This window comes from Bombina bombina, chromosome 8 (assembly GCF_027579735.1).
Source record: "Bombina bombina isolate aBomBom1 chromosome 8, aBomBom1.pri, whole genome shotgun sequence".
Classification (NCBI taxonomy): Eukaryota; Metazoa; Chordata; class Amphibia; order Anura; family Bombinatoridae; genus Bombina; species Bombina bombina.
In genome coordinates this window covers 162,660,388-162,680,878 of record NC_069506.1, presented here as the reverse complement: position 1 = coordinate 162,680,878, position 20,491 = coordinate 162,660,388, and the positions used below count along the sequence as shown (strand labels likewise).

The 20,491-nt window shown below is 37.1% G+C and overlaps 1 protein-coding gene across 1 annotated transcript in view; it reads right to left on the bottom strand.

Moving 5' to 3' along the window:
- GRIN2D (glutamate ionotropic receptor NMDA type subunit 2D) overlaps positions 1 to 20,491 on the bottom strand; it is a 666,498-nt gene that overhangs the window by 119,047 nt on the left and 526,960 nt on the right.

Here is a 20,491-nt window from a genome sequence, read left to right as displayed (position 1 = left end):
TTACCAGTATTTTAAGTTACTCTCTGTACTATGAACCTCTAATGCATTTTTTTATGTTTAGAAAAATAAATAACAAAATTGTTGCTCAGTAGTTGTCTACCTACAAGATCTCTTAGGTTTATAGACTTATTTTCTTTCTGTAACAAAATTGAAAACTAATGGTTTGTGAACAGTGGAGGGAGTCACATTTCAGAGAAGCTATCATATGGAAAACATACCAAAATAGAGTTCTTGCAAAAGCTGTCAGAGCAAATTGAGGTTCTTCATAAGAAAGATTAAAAATGGTTAGACATTTAGGATATTTTGACAAGTTTCTTGGTGAATGTTGCACTCACTTCCAATCATACCTGATCTTCTCTAGAAGCAAAACATATTATATTTGTCAAAATAACTGTAAACTCATTGCAAAGAAACAATGCATCAGAAATGTCTTGCTCTAAATACAGTATACCTTCTTATTTATACATTTATTTTCTAAGTTGACTCTAAATTGAGTTTTTATCCATCCAGAAGCCATGTTGTAATTTACATCAACTGTGATCATGACAATTATATTTTAAAAGTAAGCTGGAGTAGCTGGTATTGAACCACTAAAAAAAAAAAAAATGTCATGATTCAGATAGAGAATACAATTTTAAAACAGCTTTCCAATTTATTTATATTATTTAATTTGTTTCCTTCTCTTGTTATCCTTTGCTGAAAGGTTTATCTAAGAAAGCTCAGGAGCAGCAAAGAACCTAGGTTCTAGATGCTGTTTGGTGGCTGCATATATATATACTGATTGTCATTGGCTCACCCAGTGTTCAGTTATCAACCAGTAGTGTATTACTGCTTCTTCAACAAAGCAAACCAAGAGGATGAAGCAAATTTGATCATAGAGGTAAACTGGAAAGGTGTTTAAAATTGTATGTTCTACCTAAATCATGAAAAAAAATGGGTTTCATGTCCCTTTAAAGGAGTGTGAAAATCAAGATTAAATTTTCATGATTAAGATAGAGCATTCAGTTTTAAGTAGCTTTTTTATTTACATCTATTATTGAATTTACTTTTTTTCATATGTATCATTTGTTGAAAAGAATGGTTCCTAAGCTTCCTATTAGGGGTCGATTTATCAAAGGCTTTGCAAACCTTTCGACCCACTACGGCTGCAGGTTCTCACAAGAGAACCTGCACGCCATATTTAACAAGCAGCGTTCATCAGACCGCTGCTTTCCTTACCTCTTCGCTACTTCTAAGGTGGTCAAATTCAATCTCACCAGTCTTGTATGACCAGTGAAGATTGACAGCTCCTGCCCACGCGTGATTGGCTGTAAGCGGGTAGGGGGAGGTATTGCACACAAGCACAAAATAGCGCTTGTGTGCAATGCTGAATTCCTCCAGGGGAATTCAGCCCGTCAGAGACGAGCTGCGGTAGACAGGGGCGCGTAAATGCGCCCATGTCCCCCTCTGCTTGATAAATCGCCCTCTTAGTGCGGTGCGGGGCTTTGTGAAAAAGGCTTGGGATTAGCGCAGATCTCCATTTGTGATGAAACAAATGCACAAGCCTATTAAAAACATTAGAAAACAAAGAAAAATGAAAAAAAAAATCAATATCCTGTATAAAACCATCCTCACAGAGGCAATCGCGTGGTTACATTTAGCCACCAATCAGCAAGCGCTACCCAGGTGTTGAACAAACAATGGATCGGCTACTTAGCTTACATTCTTGCTTTTTCAAATAAAGATACCAAGAGAACAAAGAACATTTGATTATAGGAATACATTAGAAAGTTGCTTAAAATTGCATGCTCTATCTGAATCATGAAAGTTTAATTTTGATTAGACTATTCCTTTAACATAAAACAGACATTTGAATATTTAAAAATTACACACTATTACGGAATCCCATCTCCATTGGTGTTAACAGTGGTTTTACTTTGCTGTTTGTCATATCATGTATTGAGCCATTTAAAGAGTAAAGTCAAAATTACATTTTCATGATTCAGAGTTTGCAATTGTAATTAACTTTCCTATTTATTTCTGTTATAACATTTATTTTTTTCACATGGTATCCCTTGTTGAAGAGTAAACCTATGTAGTCGTCATAAGCTATTGTCAGGATCCCATAAGCTTTCTTCATGCTAAAATGCAAACTTCATTGTGGGGACGCCACTGGTCACTTCCCTTATTTTGATCAACGTAAGATAAAAACAGGGACTCCAGGTTCAGAGTCTGACTTGCTCTGTTTTTGCCACTAGAAGATGTTTACTTGCAGGGTTTGGAAAAGAATATTATCATAGGTATGTGTGCCTCCCAGATCACCCGCTCTGGATGCTAGCCAATCAGGGAAGTGCTCTCTGATTACATATTGAGCAGCCTATGCCTTTACTCCTTGCTCTGGCACTAGAGTCTTTCCTGTTTCTAGTTTCAGTTTGTTGCTGAATTTCCTGCATGTGACCTTCCTAAGTTTGGACACTTGCTGCCTGCCTTTAAATCTTGGACAGTCCTGACCCTGGGGCATATTTATCAAGCTCCGTATGGAGCTTGAGGCCCCTTGTTTCCGGCGAGCCTTCAGGTCTAAAGACCGCTTCTCCATAAATTGTCCGCCTGCTCTGAGGCCGTGGACAAAAATCAACACGATCGAATACGATCGGGTTGATTGACACCCCCTGCTAGCGGCCGATTGGCCGCGAATCTGCAGGAAGGAGGCGCCATTGCAGCAGCAGTTCACAAGAACTGCTGGTGCAATGATAAACGCTGACAATGTATGCTGTCGGCATTTATCTATGTGTAGCAATGTGCAGCGGACATGATACGCTACTTCGTATCATGTCCACTCGCACATTGATACATATGCCCCCATCTCTCTGCATTTGGCACAGTTACTATTTTGCTTGGACTTTCTTTGTTGTAGTTTCACAGCTCCTGCACCTTATTGCCTGCTGTGCCTATTTGTGTGTCCTGTCTCCAGCACTGCCTCTGTTTGCCAATGCTTGCAGCCTGTTTTCAATACCCTGGTATCCATTTGCTTGGCCCCAAAATGGGCACTCTCCTTTGCTTGGCCCAGATGTGGGCACTCTCCTTTGCTTGGCCCAGAAGTGGGCACTCTCCTTTGTTTGCCCCAGCAGTAAGGCCTACCCTTTGCTTGGCCAAGAAGTAGCCACTCTTGTTTGCTTGGCCTAGGAACAGGCATTCCCTTTTTTTGGCCTAGAATTATGCATTATGGGCATTTCAGAACTTGGCTCTTGTCTGTCTAAACTTGCGCCTGAACATCAGCTATACTGCTTTGTTCAGTGTGCTTCATTTAACTCTTGCTTGCACCTGTTTTCCTGTTTCCCAGTATAATCTATTTCAAGACATTACTTTGCCTGTGTAACTTTCTCCTTATAAACAGGACTGTTGTCTATATTTTAGTCTCCAGTCTATGTCTATGCAATCTGCCCATTTTCCTGCTACCCCTGCCATTGTGCTCCATCCTGTTAAAGAGGCCATAACCATGACAGTAGTTTCAGAAGCAACAATGCACTACTGGGACCTAGCAGAACACATTGGGAGAGTCAATGACAAGAGGAATGTATGTTCAGCCTTTGATTCATCTAGGCATTGCTGCTTCTGAGCCTACTTAGGTATGCTTTTAACAATGTATACCAAGACAACAATTTGATATTAGAGTCAACATTTCTTGAAAATGTGTATGCACTATCAAGAAAGTTTAGTTTTGACATTACTGTCCATTTGACACAACAATATATGCTAATGACAGGAACACCCTCTGGTGATTGACTAGAAAAAATAGGTGAAGTGAGTCTCACCTTAATCAGGTCCCTTAGCAGTCTAACAAGTGTTCATTAATATAGTGCAATGATTATTTATTTTAAGAAATTATGGACCTCATTTGTATATCGTTACCCAGAACCCCCTGCTCTAGTGGAAACACTGCTTGTCAGGTTTTCAGCAGAAGAATTTGCATATATGCTATGCAATGATCTACTATGTGCCAATGTACTTACATTGGGAAGGCTTTTTCCTAATCTTCTTATTTTCCATAAGTAATTTCAAAATTGGTTTAGATACATATACTGAAATACCTTTTTTTTTTAATAATAGCTATATATTTTTTTGATCTGTCTAGCAGTTAATTATCCTTAAATACTATATCATTCTATAAAAGTATGTTATCAGAAGAAGTAAAGATAGATAATGAGTCTCCATAGCTGCACAAATAACATCATATTATTGTATTTTCACCATATGCATGCCCTCAAAAGAAGTCAAGGATCACTGATGAACAGCTTTGTCAAAAAGTGATCAAAAAAACACTTCTAAATGACTTAGAGACCTAATTTGATTTTAAATGCAGAAAAAAAAAATGAAGATGAAAAATTATCTTGCAAGGAAGTAGATTTTTACTGAATAATATAAATCATGACAGATGATGTCACACAACCTTCCCTCTTTCAATTACATAGCTGTATTTCTACAACATGGATTTTTCAACTTCATTTTACTTTATGCCCAATGAATACAGAACACTATGTACGATGTGTACTGCGTGCCCTTCACTGAATATGAAATACATTTACAGGAATGATATTTAAACAGTGTTAAAATTGATAGAAAGGAACTCTAAGATTAAAGGTATAGGCTGTATGATAAAAATATGCTTGCTTTTCTATGCAATACATGACAATTACTTGGACCCACATATTTATTAAAAACAGATTGTAGTGGAAAAATGACATGCTCTAGTTTGTTATAGCATATCATTTTTGCCATATTCACTGTGGGGCCCTAAGTGTTTAATACCCTAAAGGTGACTATAGAGAACATCTGGTCCCAAACAGGAACTGATAAGCCAATAGGCAAAGGAAGTCACAGAACAGCACCAGCCACCATCTGTGGTAAGTTTTGGAACTGCAATGATTGCAGCATTTTTTACACTGTAATGTCACTTTCAATATAACAATCTATTAGCTTTAATAAAAAAAACAGACTGCAAATCCATTCATTGCAAAAACAGTATGATCTTAAACATTTTTAATGATATTAGCTATATGTTTTAAAGAGCAAGCCAGCATTCCAAGTAGACAGTGCTCTTAAAGGAACATTAAGCTAAACATTTAACCTTATATAAATTATTTAAGTACAGAAAACAAAACAAAAATAATATACTCTGATTAGTCATTTTGCCTGTTTTTGCTGGAAAACACATCTTAACAGTGTGCTTGTTCCGCTTCCTGCAGAGAGGCTGGTGTGCTTCCATCATACTTAAAGGGACACTGAACCCAATTTTTTTCTTTTGTGATTCAGATAGAGCATGCAATTTTAAGCAATTTTCTAATTTACTCCTAGTATCAATTTTACCTCATTCTCTTGCTATCTTTAGTTGAAAAAGAAGGCATCTAAGCTTTTTTTCTTGGTTCAGTCTCTGGACAGCACTTTTTTATTGGTGGATGAATTTATTCACCAATCAGCAAGGAAAACCCATGTTGTTCACCAAAAATGGGCCGGCATATAAACTTACATTCTTGCATTTCAAATAAAGATACCAAGAGAATAAAAAAAAATTGATAATAGGAGTAAATTAGAAAGTTGCTTAAAATGTCATGCTCTATCTGAATTTTGAAAGAAAAAATTTGGGTTCAGTGTCCCTTTAAGCACTGAGTGTTCAATATTCTACACAGTAATAGGATATTTCATAGTACAAACGCATTTACATCTGCCCCCATCTGTCCACAGCGATGAAGGGTAGAGACATAGCTTACACCAGGCTTTTCAATAGGTGTATTCCTCAACTGCTCTTGATTTGCAAATACTTGTAAGTCATGCTTTAAAAAAGGACAGTGTTAAATAATTTAAAAAAACACTTTTTTTTTGCAGTGCAGTTATTTGTTGCAGATATATGTTATTAATTTAAATGTACATGAAAGTAAAATGGCTTCATGGCTTATGCAGAGCATGCAACTTTAACAGCCTTTTCAGTTTACTTCTATTACTCGTTAGTTAGTGATAGGTGGCTACACACATATGCCTCTTGCTAATGGCTCCCAAGATAAGTGCAGCTAGGTCCCTATAGTATAAAGCAGAAGACAAAACAGAGGGGCGCCAATGAAAACAGGTCCAGATATACAAATCAATGTATCCAAATTCTCAATCAGCTAGTATCTTCTTCACATATTTTAAATCATCAGTATACCACATACATTTATTTTATACAAGTCATCTACACTTCACATTTACCCATAGGGTTTTTAGTACTTATCCACTCAGATTCCCTTATAGTATTTAGGTATTCTAATTATACACCCTCACAGGAGATTTTATTCAATGACTTCATATTTTGGCATATTAGTTTTAATGAATTATTTAACTATTCTTATTATTTCACCATTTAGAATTGTGTGCAATCATAGGCCCCTATTTAACAAAGTCTGGCGGACCTGATCCGACAGTGTGGATCAGGTCCGCCAGACCTTGCTGAATACGGAGAGCAATACGCTCTCCGTATTCAGCATTGCAGCAGCAGCTCACAAGTGCTGCTGGTGCAACGCCACCCCCTGCAGACTCATGGCCAAGGGGCCGCCAGCAGGGAGGTGTCAATCAACCCGATCGTACTCGATCGGGTTGAATTGCGGAAATGTCTGTCCGCCTGCTCAGAGCAGGCAGACAGGTTATGGAGCAGCGGTCTTTAGACCGCTGCTTCATAATTGGTGTTTCTGGCGAGCCTGCAGGCTCGCCAGAAACACGGGGCCTCAAGCTCTATCTGGAGCTTGATAGATATGCCCCATAGCATTTCACATACACTAGTGAAGTATTACTAGGATTCACATGTCACATCGATCAGCTGTTTAAACTGTCACGTTCACTACTATCACGGTATTGGCCAATAACAGGTGACTAAGTGACCTATAAGAAAGTAGATACGTAGTTAATTGCAGTCAGTTATCACTTTTATACTTGTAGGTTTATTGAAATAGTCTGAAGATCGACACATAAATATGCACATATTTTCACCAATAAGGAACGTATATGATTGAATGATATGCTATCGGAGTATTATAATGTTAATGACACACACAGAGTATTATAATGTGGTCTAATAAACACCCACATCACCTTATATTAAATAGAGGTGTGCTGGTTAACAGGTGATTTATGCAATGTTGGGGCCAGTCAGCTAAGTTTATATTTAACACTGAATACTACCTTGAAGATATTGATATAAGCAATGACAGTTTTCAATAACTTTGATATGTTGTATATGTTTTTATTTATAAGTAACATTGTATCATTAGCTAAAAATGGTCTTGTTAATAGTTCACATGTTTTAAACACGCCCCTATTTGGCATTCTGAGGTTCGATTGGTTAACAACATATTTAAAAGGGTTATAATTTTTCTAAGGTGCTAGATGTCCGATGAAACGGCTGTTTGTGAAGCCCGGAAACGCGTTTCATGTAGGGGGTTTGCATTGATGCCCCTATCACTCACTGCTTTTATTTTTAATGTGATTTTAAATAAATATATTTTAACTTAAGCATAGTGAATAGCACCTTTTATCCTTTTGCTCATTGGAGTATCGCACCTGTGTGCACTGTGGATCCTGTACAAGATCTGGCCTGCCCTTGGAGCCAGGAGAGGGTGAGCTGATACACCCAGAGATATCAGCTTGTCACTACCAGCACATAAGGGTGCTACTGTAAAATGTGAGCACCCATTTGGCTACATCATTTTGTATATCTGGACCTGTTTTGGTTGTTTTACATGAGGCGCCCCTCTGTTTTGTCTTCTGCTTTTTAGTAACATCTGGACATGTCTGTGAGGAGGAAAGCGCCATCATTTTCTAGTCCCTTGTGGAGGTCTCATATGACTGTTGATGGTGCATAGCACTTATCCTGGTCGGAACAATGGTGCAATTTTGGTTACTTGTATATTTGTGTATTGATATATTTGCATTTGTTGTTCACATTCCTCTGCCCGTCCCCTCACTTTGTTCTCTATTGTAGGTCCCTGTAGTACATTGATGCTCTAGCACTGACTCTAACTATTCTTTTAACACCTTTGCCCTTTTTTTTTCTTTTAATGATTTTGAATATTTCTTTAGAATATTTTCACTGTTAGCGGCTTCTAAAATCTCCTACAGTGCTAGAAAACCCACTCAATATATATATATTTTAAAAATAAAATTGCTCATTTTTTAAAAACTTTTCCAAATGGGAGAGCATTTGAGTTAATATAGAAGGTTCATAAATATACATTGTTTGCTTTGTATTCTACTGCACAATAGTAAAAGGTTTCTAAGTATTATCCATTTTTCTGTCCATTGTATCTGATCTCAATTACTGTTCCTGTTGCAAGCTATACAAATTCAGTAGTGACATTTCAAGCAAAGCTTTCTTCAATACTGCAAATAGGATAACATTTCTTGTAAAGGGAGATGATATTAAAATATTTTGTCATATTCATCATATGAAAAAAGCTAAATATTCTCTGCCAGTATCACAATGGGATTTTCATAGTGAGAAGGAATATATTACTTTCGATTGTGCCGTTTCATACATACCTATATATGCTGCTCTGATAATCATAACTGACAAACAGATAATGGGCTTTCTTGTTCAGATCCTGCACAGAGCATCATTAAATTAGCTGATCCAAAACTAAACATTTAAGGTTTATCTGCCCCAAAAGTACTTTATCTGAGTGGCTCCAATTCTGCAATTACGAAGACAAACACAAATTGAACCGTGCATGTTAGCATATTGAGGAAAATTAAAAAATATATATCCACTAGGAAGTTGCAGGAGATGCTTTTTTATTCCACAGTGAAAGTAATATTAAAGGGACAGTGGTTATTATATAGCCAGTGATTGGCAGTTTTGCACATATGCTTTTTATTAAAAGGCTCACTGGCCCCTATTCAGCTCAGGATCAACAATACATTGCAACTCTTAGGATTAAACACATAGGGGCCGAATTATCAAGCAGCGGGCGGATAATAGTGACAGCATACGATGTCAGCATTTAACATTGCACAAGCATTTCTGATGAAATGCTTGTGCAATCCTGCCTCTGCACATTTGCAGCCAATCGGCCGCTAGCAGGGAGTGTCAATCATCCTGATCGTATCTGATCGGGATGATTGCTGTCCGCCACCTCGGAGGTGGTGCATTAGTTAAGGAGCAGTGGTCTTACGACCGCTGCTCCTTAACTTAAGTTTCCGGCGAGCTGGAAACTTCGGGGGTAGATTGCAGCATCCGCTGCTTGATAAATCTACCCCATAGGATCCCAATGTGGAGCATATTTTTGGTAAATATTTATTTCTAAACCGTGGCTGGTATTACAATAATATATACTTCTTCTGTTAGTACCACTGAAGATCCAAATCATTCCAAAAAACCAACAACATGATAATGTTACTTGTATTGTTAAAGAACCAATTTTATAATAAAAAAACAAATAGTAAGAATGAATAAAAGCCCAAACGGCCATTTTGTAGGTATAGTGATTATATCACATGTTGAAGGGCCTGTGTGCTGATTGGTCCCTTTTATTTAGACCTGTGCAGTGCTAAAAATGTTGGTTCAGCAGAATCTTTCTGAATGAATATTCTGGGAAATTAGTTTCCCCAAATAATCATCTGCTGCACTATTCGGTATTTGTTTCCTTTTAACTAAACAAACACTAAATATTCATGGAACATTTAAATAAGTTTTCCTTAAACTAATGTAAATCTTCCTCTGCTACAGGTGAAAAAGGTAACCTGCAGCACTATATACTTACATCTAGTAGGCTGGAGAGCAATGCTAATCCTGACTCTTCGTCTTATAACTTTCCCTTTAACACAGGCCCTGGGATCTGCTGTGTTAAGCCTCCTATAGGGGCATTATCTGTATATTGGGTGTGTAAGTTGGGTTGATTTTTATAATTTTTACTTTTGTAAATGTGCTGTTATTTGTTATTATGTTTAACATTTATTTGAGCAGCTCGCATTTGCATCTCTTTGATAACTTTACTTCCTAATGCCATCCAAGGGGCAATTTGAGATTGTTTTACTATGTGCAAAAGCATTATTATATTTGAAAACTTGTGGTGATCGGTATTACGTGGAAAAGTGTTGTCCTGGGTCTATCAAGTCCTTTTAGTTGTTGAATTTAATAAGTAAAACTCACACCGTAAATATGGTACCCAGAATGTAGATTGTGATCTGAAAAAAGGACCAGCGCATATTAAAGAGACAGGAAAGACAATATTTTTTTCTTCATGATTTAGACGGAGCATGCACTTTTAAATAACTTTCCCGTTTACTTCAATTATCATATTTGCTTTGTTCTCTTGGTATCCTTTGAGGTTACCAATGCACTAATTGGAGCTAGCTGAACACATGAGGTGAGCCAATTAAAGAGGCATTTATATGCAGCCACCAATCAGCATCTTAAAGCAATTATATTTTAAATGCAAGAAACAACCAATGCATGACATATCATGTCTTCCAGCATATCAGGAGACTTTCCAGGACAAGAATATGAAGAGTATTGTAGGCAGTGGTCCAAGGGTAAAGTTGACAATGTCCCAACTAATGACAATCCAACAAGATCTGGGATGTTGGGGGGGGGGTTGATATATGTTTGAGTCTCATCAATGAAAACTTTGATAATCTTACACTGAGGAAGGCTGAACCATAGATTTATTTTATACAGGTTTTCAAAGTAGGATTACTTACATAAAATGATCAGAGACACATACCTGAGAGGAATGCATGCTTGATAATGTGTTCTATGTTATGGTGACAACTCAAGAGGTAAGTCCTTCTCCTATTGTGTGCACTTGTCCCTAATTTATACTGGTTAAGAAAAATCTGGATGTGTATTTACATCTAGATGATCCATAGATCTGTCAAATACCTGGTTATAGTAAATGCGCAGCAGTGGAGTGACTGAACATAATGGCGGCCCCCAATTTGTCCCCCACTGGGATCAGCACAATGTGTCATGGCCCCCCTGATGTCATGACCCCGCCCACTAATCACCAGTGAGCCTTTGGAAGTGCCCCTCCAAATAATTCAGAAATGGCAATGATGTGTAGGGAGCTAACCAAGGAGGCTGTGTTTTTGGCACTCTATGGCAGTAATGTTTGCAACATTGTTTGTAGCAATGTTATACAAAGTTTAAAACACTGCTACTATTGAGTCTTAAAAATGTGTACACATTTCTAAGGTCCTATGAGACCACCTAGATTTACTCTTCAACAAAGGATATCAAGTGAACAAAGCACATTTTATAATTGATGTAAATTAGAAAGTTGTTCTAAATTGCATTCTCTATCTGGACCATGAAAAATTATTTTTTTTTACTTTACTCTCCCTTTAACTATAAAGTTTTCAGATGCACAGAAATACATTATAATGATATTAAACTCAATAATGATATTAAACTCACTGAAACTATTGGCTAACTGACCTAACAACTGGCTAACAACTCATGCTCATTCATTCACTTATTTCATATTTCATGAAGCATGTGTAGGCTAGTTCCTGCAGCTAAATTACAAAAAAAAAATCAATCATTAAAAAACATTTCCAGATAATTTGTATAAAAGATACATGCTGGACATGTGTAAAAACATGCAGCTTTTTGAGAAGAAAAAAAAAAAGATTGATCAATGCTTACTGTCCATGTATACAAAGAATGTTATTTTTTCTGAAACATGTATGCATATATACTGCTGTAAATGCAACATTTGGAACTTAAATCATGTCTTCCACGGAAACTAAAAAGTAAACAAACAAACAAAATATAAATCAAACTTTTTTTTTTTTTTAAATTCATTTTAACACATACATCAATCCCCCTACAACATTTCATTACAATTCAGCCACAGGCTAATCTTTCTCCATATATAAATTTTGGAAACCTGCAACTTTTTTCACTTAAAGGGCCAGATTACCAGTGGAGCGCAAAATTTCCCTTTCGCAAGCACGATATTTGTGCTCCACTCAGTTATGCTGGCACATGCAAATGTATGCTGTTATTACAAGTAAAGCGCAATGCTAACACAACCTTGCTTTTGCATTGCATGGAAGCTTTGCACTCACAAGAGCGTGCTTCCATAGGCTCCAAAGGCAGCCTTGTTCTGATCCCGATAGACACGGCACAGAACCTAGCGCAGTGAAGAGGGTAAGTCGCACAGCATTGGGCATCATATTTAAAATGTATGTATATGAATATATACATATATACTGTATTTATGTGTTTATATGTGTACATACACATTTAAACACATAAATACAGGGAGTGCAGAATTATTAGGCAAATGAGGACTTTGACCACATCATCCTCTTTATGCATGTTGTCTTACTCCAAGCTGTATAGGCTCGAAAGTCTACTACCAATTAAGCATATTAGGTGATGTGCATCTCTGTAATGAGAAGGGGTGTGGTTTAATGACATCAACACCCTATATCAGGTGTGCATAATTATTAGGCAACTTCCTTTCCTTTGGCAAAATGGGTCAAAAGAAGGACTTGACAGGCTCAGAAAAGTCAAAAATAGTGAAATATCTTGCAGAGGGATGCAGCACTCTTAAAATTGCAAAGCTTCTGAAGCGTGATCATCGAACAATCAAGTGTTTCATTCAAAATAGTCAACAGGGTCGCAAAAAGCGTGTGGAAAAACCAAGGCGCAAAATAACTGCCCATGAACTGAGAAGAGTCAAGCGTGCAGCTGCCAAGATGCCACTTGCCACCAGTTTGGCCATATTTCAGAGCTGCAACATCACTGGAGTGCCCAAAAGCACAAGGTGTGCAATACTCAGAGACATGGCCAAGGTAAGAAAGGCTGAAAGACGACCACCACTGAACAAGACACACAAGCTGAAACGTCAAGACTGGGCCAAGAAATATATCAAGACTGATTTTTCTAAGGTTTTATGGACTGATGAAATGAGAGTGAGTCTTGATGGGCCAGATGGATGGGCCCGTGGCTGGATTGGTAAAGGGCAGAGAGCTCCAGTCCGACTCAGACGCCAGCAAGGTGAAGGTGGAGTACTGGTTTGGGCTGGTATCATCAAAGATGAGCTTGTGGGGCCTTTTCGGGTTGAGGATGGAGTCAAGCTCAACTCCCAGTCCTACTGCCAGTTTCTGGAAGACACCTTCTTCAAGCAGTGGTACAGGAAGAAGTCTGCATCCTTCAAGAAAAACATGATTTTCATGCAGGACAATGCTCCATCACACGCGTCCAAGTACTCCACAGCGTGGCTGGCAAGAAAGGGTATAAAGGAAGAAAATCTAATGACATGGCCTCCTTGTTCACCTGATCTGAACCCCATTGAGAACCTGTGGTCCATCATCAAATGTGAGATTTACAAGGAGGGAAAACAGTACACCTCTCTGAACAGTGTCTGGGAGGCTGTGGTTGCTGCTGCACGCAATGTTGATGGTGAACAGATCAAAACACTGACAGAATCCATGGATGGCAGGCTTTTGAGTGTCCTTGCAAAGAAAGGTGGCTATATTGGTCACTGATTTGTTTTTGTTTTGTTTTTGAATGTCAGAAATGTATATTTGTGAATGTTGAGATGTTATATTGGTTTCACTGGTAAAAATAAATAATTGAAATGGGTATATATTTGTTTTTTGTTAAGTTGCCTAATAATTATGCACAGTAATAGTCACCTGCACACACAGATATCCCCCTAAAATAGCTATAACTAAAAACAAACTAAAAACTACTTCCAAAACTATTCAGCTTTGATATTAATGAGTTTTTTTGGGTTCATTGAGAACATGGTTGTTGTTCAATAATAAAATTAATCCTCAAAAATACAACTTGCCTAATAATTCTGCACTCCCTATATATATAAGCATATACAAATATATTAACAGTTTTAAACACAGTCCCCATAGACCGCTATGTAAAGGCACTTTTTTTTAGTGTCATTTTTTTTTCTAACACGCCACATTCCCTCGATTTAACCCCTTATAACGGTTTCGTGCAGTTATTTTTTACAAAAATAAAGATGCTCATATTTTATTTATAGGGAACTATACACTTTATTTTGGGGGTAGTTGGGAAACATTTTTTTCATTAACTAGAGATCTGATCTCTAGTTAATGATTTAGATTTGCAAAGTGCTACAGTGAGCTTGCGGTAGCATTAACCAGTCACTTGTAATGGCTAGTTACTTAACATGCGCCTGTAAACGGGCAAATTTGCCCTTTTTCGGTAGCCCAAAATATTTTCTCCTATAGAATTGAACTTTAATCAAATACGCAATGAAAGGAAATTCATTTTTTAAATTCAGACTTAGCAGTATCTAAAACAATTAGACATAATAAAAAACCTTGCTGAATATTTCTTTCTTTTTAAAATCCATATTTACCAAATAATTATCCTATATTACAATATTTCATTTATTCCTTTTCAAATTAGACATTTATTAATAAAATTAGCTTTATTCAGTTATAGAGCTGACAGATTATCAATTTAGAATAAAAGATAATCAAATATGACTCATGTAAAAATCCAATAATCCTTTATTATTTTACGTGTAGTCTATATTTATGATACAATTTGTATTAAACAATTTATTCCAGAATCTATTCTGTCTTTTATAATTGTTCAATGCCATAAAAATACAGTGATAACAATAAAAAATACAATACATTTAGAAAATTAACTCTTTCATGTTACAATTGTTACTCTCCTAACTAAAAAAAAAAAAAAAAAAAAAAAAAAATCTAAAATCGATCTTTTATTTTCTTTGGACCAAAACTAATTTAGTCTCTCATTGTTAATCTTAATGTGCATCTTCTCTTTGTAATTAAATATCCGCCTCAGAAGAGAGCTTTGAAATAATGACAGAAATAAATTGGGATGAAGTAAATGCAGTTATTCTGCACTTAGGGCCTGACTGCTCAGTCCAAACCACACAGGGAGAAATCACATTTCTGCAGAAAGGGACACAGTTCATAGGGTTCTTCTGAAAAAAAAATAGTACACGATTTTGTGTGATGAGATTTGTAAATGTAAGGTATTACAATTATTTAGTGCTTGATTCTGAGTGGAGTGGTAATTACAGCTCTGCTCACATGCTAACACTGCTCGTATTACAAGTTGAAAGTAAATGTTTATCGCTTGAGCGCTAACCCGAATTGAGTGAAGAGCAGAACTTAGAATATTGCGTTTGTGCTAATGTAAAAAAAGTGGGGGGGAAACTCTAAACCATCACACACCCCATCTCAAAGTAACCCACTACACTATTAACCCCTAACCCGCCAAACATTCCACATCACAAACTACCCTTCTACACTATTAACCCCTAAACTGCCAACCCACATCGCCAACTTCCCTTCTACACTATTAACCCCTAAACTGCCACATACCTCACTGCAAAGTAACCCACTAACATCTAAACCCCCTACCCCTTAAGTTACCCCAAAACAGGCTAACCTTACCTAAAAAAAAAAAGAAGGGGGAGAAGGGTAGTTTACGATGTGGGGGCGTGGCAGTTTAGGGGTTAATAGTGTAAGAGGGTGATTTAAGATGTTGGGGTGTGGCATCTAGGGGTTAATAATGTAGAAGGGTAGTTTGCAATGTGGAGGTGTGGTGGTTTAGGGAATAATAGTGTAGAAGGTTAGTTTGCGATGTGGGGGTCTGGCAGTTTAGGGGGTTAATAGTGTAGAAAGGTAGTTTGCGATGTAGGGTGTGGCAGTTTATGGGTTAATATTGTAGAAGGGTAGTTTGCAATGTGGGAGTGTGGCGGTTTAGTGGTTAATAGTGTAGGAGGGTAGATTGTGAAGTGGGGGTGTGGCAGTTTACTTACAATTTATAAGTGCACATTAACCCTCAATGCTGCCAATAGAAAATATGCAGCATAAATTACTGCAATTATGCGCAAACCAAATTGCGGTAATTTTAATAGCGTGCCACTTGCAATATGAATTTGAGCATAAAGAACAACGCAATAGTGTTTCACTATTACAAGTTGAAAGTAAATGTTTATCGCTTGAGCGCTAACCCGAGTCAAGTGAAGAGCAGAACTTAGAATATTGTGTTCGAGTTAATGTAAAAAAAGTGGAAAACACACCCATACTCTCTCGCTAATCCGAATCGCCATAAGCACCACATAGCCCACTGCAAAGTCCCCACTACACTATTTACCTCTAAACCATCACATCCCCCATCTCAAAGTAACCCACTACACTATTAACCCCTAAATTGCCAACCCCTCATATCACAAACTACCCTTTTACACTATTAACCCCTAAATTGCCAACCCCCTCATTGAGAACTTCTCTTCTACACTATGACTTTGTATTTCATGTTATTGTTTGATATCATGATGTCATTTATTCAATTTTTCATACAGAATATATTTTAGATGCTATATATTCATATATCATAAAAGTCTCATCTCCAATGCTTTTGTTGTGCCATTATTTGATGATCCAAACATCACAGGGTTTTGTTATGTGATTTCTGTCAGGATGAGTAATAAACAAACTTGTCATAATCACAGGTAATATTCCTATCTACCATCAGGGAGTTATCAAGTATAAGGGGAGCTTTTAATAAGCTTTTAGAATTTAGATCTATTTGTCAAATAGTATTTTTTTTTTTGGCTTTGCCAACAATTGGACTGGAATTCATTCAGGTTAGACTTCCTTGTGTAAGCTCATGACATCATCTCTCAAAAGGGCATCTGGCTGATGATATCGTGGGAAGAAGTAACAAAGCATATCATTAAAATTGTTTTTCATTGCCAGCCCACTTAGCTATGACCAAGCAGGCTTTAAAACAGTGATGTGCTGCAGAACTCAATGAACAGGTGCATACTGGCATCACAAATAGAAACAGCAGTGTGATGGGGGAAAACATGCTGCAGATTATAAAGCCAACGGTTAGTCAGTATGAATTAAAAATACACACTAATGCCAATGAATTATTTAAAATGAAGCCTGAGTCACATATGATGGAAAATCTTCCACGATATGTCGCTATGTAATTGTAAGGATATAAAAGAAAGCTATTTCCTAGATGCACCTTGCAAGATATTCTTACTAAGCTAAAGATAGAATGCACATGAACATTGAATAGAAAGAGAATAATGAACGTGCAATTAAAACAGAAATTAGATTTCCTTTCTTGACAAACAGACCCTTAAATCACTGCTCATGTTGTTTTGTCTAAACACTTGCAGTGAAACTGGTTACCTTAAACTACTGCAGATGAGCGGCAATGTGTCTCCCATAGGAAATAATAGGGATTGTGGCTTCAGCACAAGTCCGCAAATATCACCACTCATTGGCACAATCAATGGGGGGGGCATACTTGAAGTGTTCCTACACAGCACAGACTTTTCACTGAAACAAAAAACTTTTTTTTTGTAGGAACACTTCAAATAATACATATCTAACCTAACTGTAACTAAACCTACACTACCTGCCTCACACTGGAAAATCTCGCAACTGAAGTAGGTAGTGAGACAAATATGGCTGAAACCCTAAACCTAATCTGCAGGGCTGTCCTTGGAATATATTGCTGGTGATGTATCCCAAGTGGCGGTGAGCTGGTAAAACGTGCTTGTGCTGGGGGAGAGCCGGCTGAAAAAAAACCTAACACCTGCAAAAAAGCAGCGTTCAGCTCTTAACGCAGCCCCATTGATTTCTATGGGGAAACACATTTTATGTCTACACCTAGCACCCTAACATGAACCCCGAGTCTAAACACTCCTAATATTACACTTATTAACCCCTAATCCTCCGCCCCCGACATTGCAGACACCTGCATAATTAACCCCTAATTAACTACTCAAGGTAGGGTGATCTTCAAGGGGTTAGTGTTAGGTTTTATTAAAGGGGTATTAGGTGAGTTTAAGAGTAGGGTTGGGTGTGTGGGTGGTGGGTTTTAATGTTGGGGGGTATTGTACTTTTTTTTACAGGTAAAAGAGCTAATTACTTTGGGGCAATGCCGCGCAAAAGGCCCTTTTAAGGGCTATTTGTAATTTAGTATAGGGTAGGGCTTTTTATTATTTTGGGGGGCTTTTTTATTTTATTAGGGGGATTAGATAAGGTGTAATTAGTTTAAAAAACTTGTAATTATTTTATTTTTTTCTGTAATTCAGTGTGGTTTTTTTTCGTACATTAGATAATTTTTTTAAATTGTATTTAATTGCATTTAGTTTAGGTAATTAATTTAATTATAGTGTAGTGTTAGGTGTAATTGTAACTTAGGTTAGGATTTATTTTACAGGTAAATTTGAATTTATTTTAACTAGGTAGCTTATAAATAGTTAATAACTAAATTATATTTAAGTTAGGGGGTGTTAGGGTTAGACTTAGATTTAGGGGTTAATGCATTTAACATAGTTGTGGCGACGGGGTTGGCAGATTCGGGGTTAATAAATGTAGGTAGGTGTCAGCAATGTTAGGGATGGCAGATTAGGGGTTAAAAAAAATTAACTAGTGTTTGCGATGCTGGAGGGCGGCGGTTTAGGGGTTAATATATTTTTTATAGTGGCGGCGATGTACGGTTCGGCAGATTAGGGGTTTAAAATATTTTTAAGTGTTTGCGATGTGGGGGGGGGCTTGGTTTAGGGGTTAATAGGTAGTTTATGGGTGTTAGTGTACTTTTTAGCACTTTAGTTAAAAGTTTTATACTACGGCTTTAACTCACAAAACTCTTAACTACTGACTTTTAAATGCGGTATCAGCCTTGACAGGAGAGGCTGTACCGCTCACTTTTTGGAAGACTCGTAATACCGGTGTTATGCAAGTCCCATTTAAAATATAGGATACGCAATTGACGTAAGTGGATTTGCGGTATTTTCGAGTCTGACCAAAAAAGTGAGAGGTGAGCCTATCATTTCAAGACTCGTAATACCAGCAGGCGTTAAAAAGCAGCGTTGGGACCTCTCAACGCTGCTTTTAAAGGCTAACGCAAGACTCGTAATCTAGCCGTATATGTTTTAAAGCACATCACCATGTATTTCTATTTTGAAACATACCTCTTTGTCTCAGTTAAAACTTAGCTACTTAGGAATCAAAATAGCCTAGTGCAGGAAAATCAACAAACCAGGTCAATGTGCAATATTGTAATGTAGATAGAGGGCATGGCATTTATGACTGCATCATGTACATTGTGAGCGTTTCTGTGCTTGTGTATGTGTGTTACTACCCTTTACAACATTTTCAAGTTTGGCCCTCAATCAATGTATTAGTTATATTTTTGTGGTTTAAAAGAACATATGATTGTCACTAATATGCAGGTGGGTATTTGAACACATACATCTGTAGATTAAGATGAAAGCAGGGTTATTATTATTATTATTATACTTTATATATGAAGCGCCAACATATTCTGCAGCGCTGTCCATGGATACAATTCATATAAATAAAACAATACAAGACCTGTAAGAGACAGGACAAAATTTACAAACACATACAGGAGGGATTGAGGGCCCTATTCCTGTGGGAACTTACAATCTAGAAGGGTAGGAGGTTGAGAAACAGGAGGTGAGGTCTGCAAGATTGAGAAAATGTTAATACAGAGTTAGATGAGGGAAATGCTAGGTAAGTGAAATTAATTTATTATTGAGTTGGGTGGTAGGCTTCTCTGAACAGAAAAGTCTTCAGGGAACATTTAAAGGAAGAAAGATTAGGGCAAAGCCTGACAGCACGAGGGAGAGTGTTCCAGAGGGTAGGTGCTGCATGACAGGGTTAGACTTTAAGTAGATGATAGATATGAAAATAATTACTAACGTTAAACATTATACAACTATCATGTGTATGAAAAGAAAGTGTAAATACATTGAAATATTTAAAGAACTATCACCTAGATTGCAAGTTTTGTGTTGAGGCTTGTAACACTGAAAATATGGAATTTTAAGCGTTAAAACAGCACCGCAGCAGTTACAAGTCTTGTCGGTATAGGTGTACCACAAACCTTTTAGCCTGTAACGCAATGTCAGTCCCGCACAAAAAAAAAAATATGTTTTTTCATGGGATTCCTATAGCTTCGTTATTACGAGTTTTACCGTACGGCTAAAAAGTGAGCGTTACAGCCTAAAATGACAAGATCCATTCACTTAACCCTTTAGAATACATACCCTCTCTCCCTACAAATAGCTATATATCCCACATCAATGGTGTGTATATATATATATATATATATATATACATATATACATTTCTTTTTTATATTGTAATATTTTTGTTTTATTTTCATCTACACACCTCATAGCACTAACATGTATCAAAATATGACCATACTAATATTCGTGACAACCCTTTTCTCACTCCAATTTTGTTCACTTCATTACCGCCATAAGCACCCACCTCAAACTGGAAAACAAATTATCATACACCATGGCCTGCTCTGTTGAGTGCTGGTGGAGAGTTATAAAAAATAACCCTCCTACCCCCACCTCACAAAATTATAAAGTATGCCATTATTCACTATATAGCCAAACAAAAACTATGTCCAAATTCCTATTCCTTATGTTACTTGCTCTTG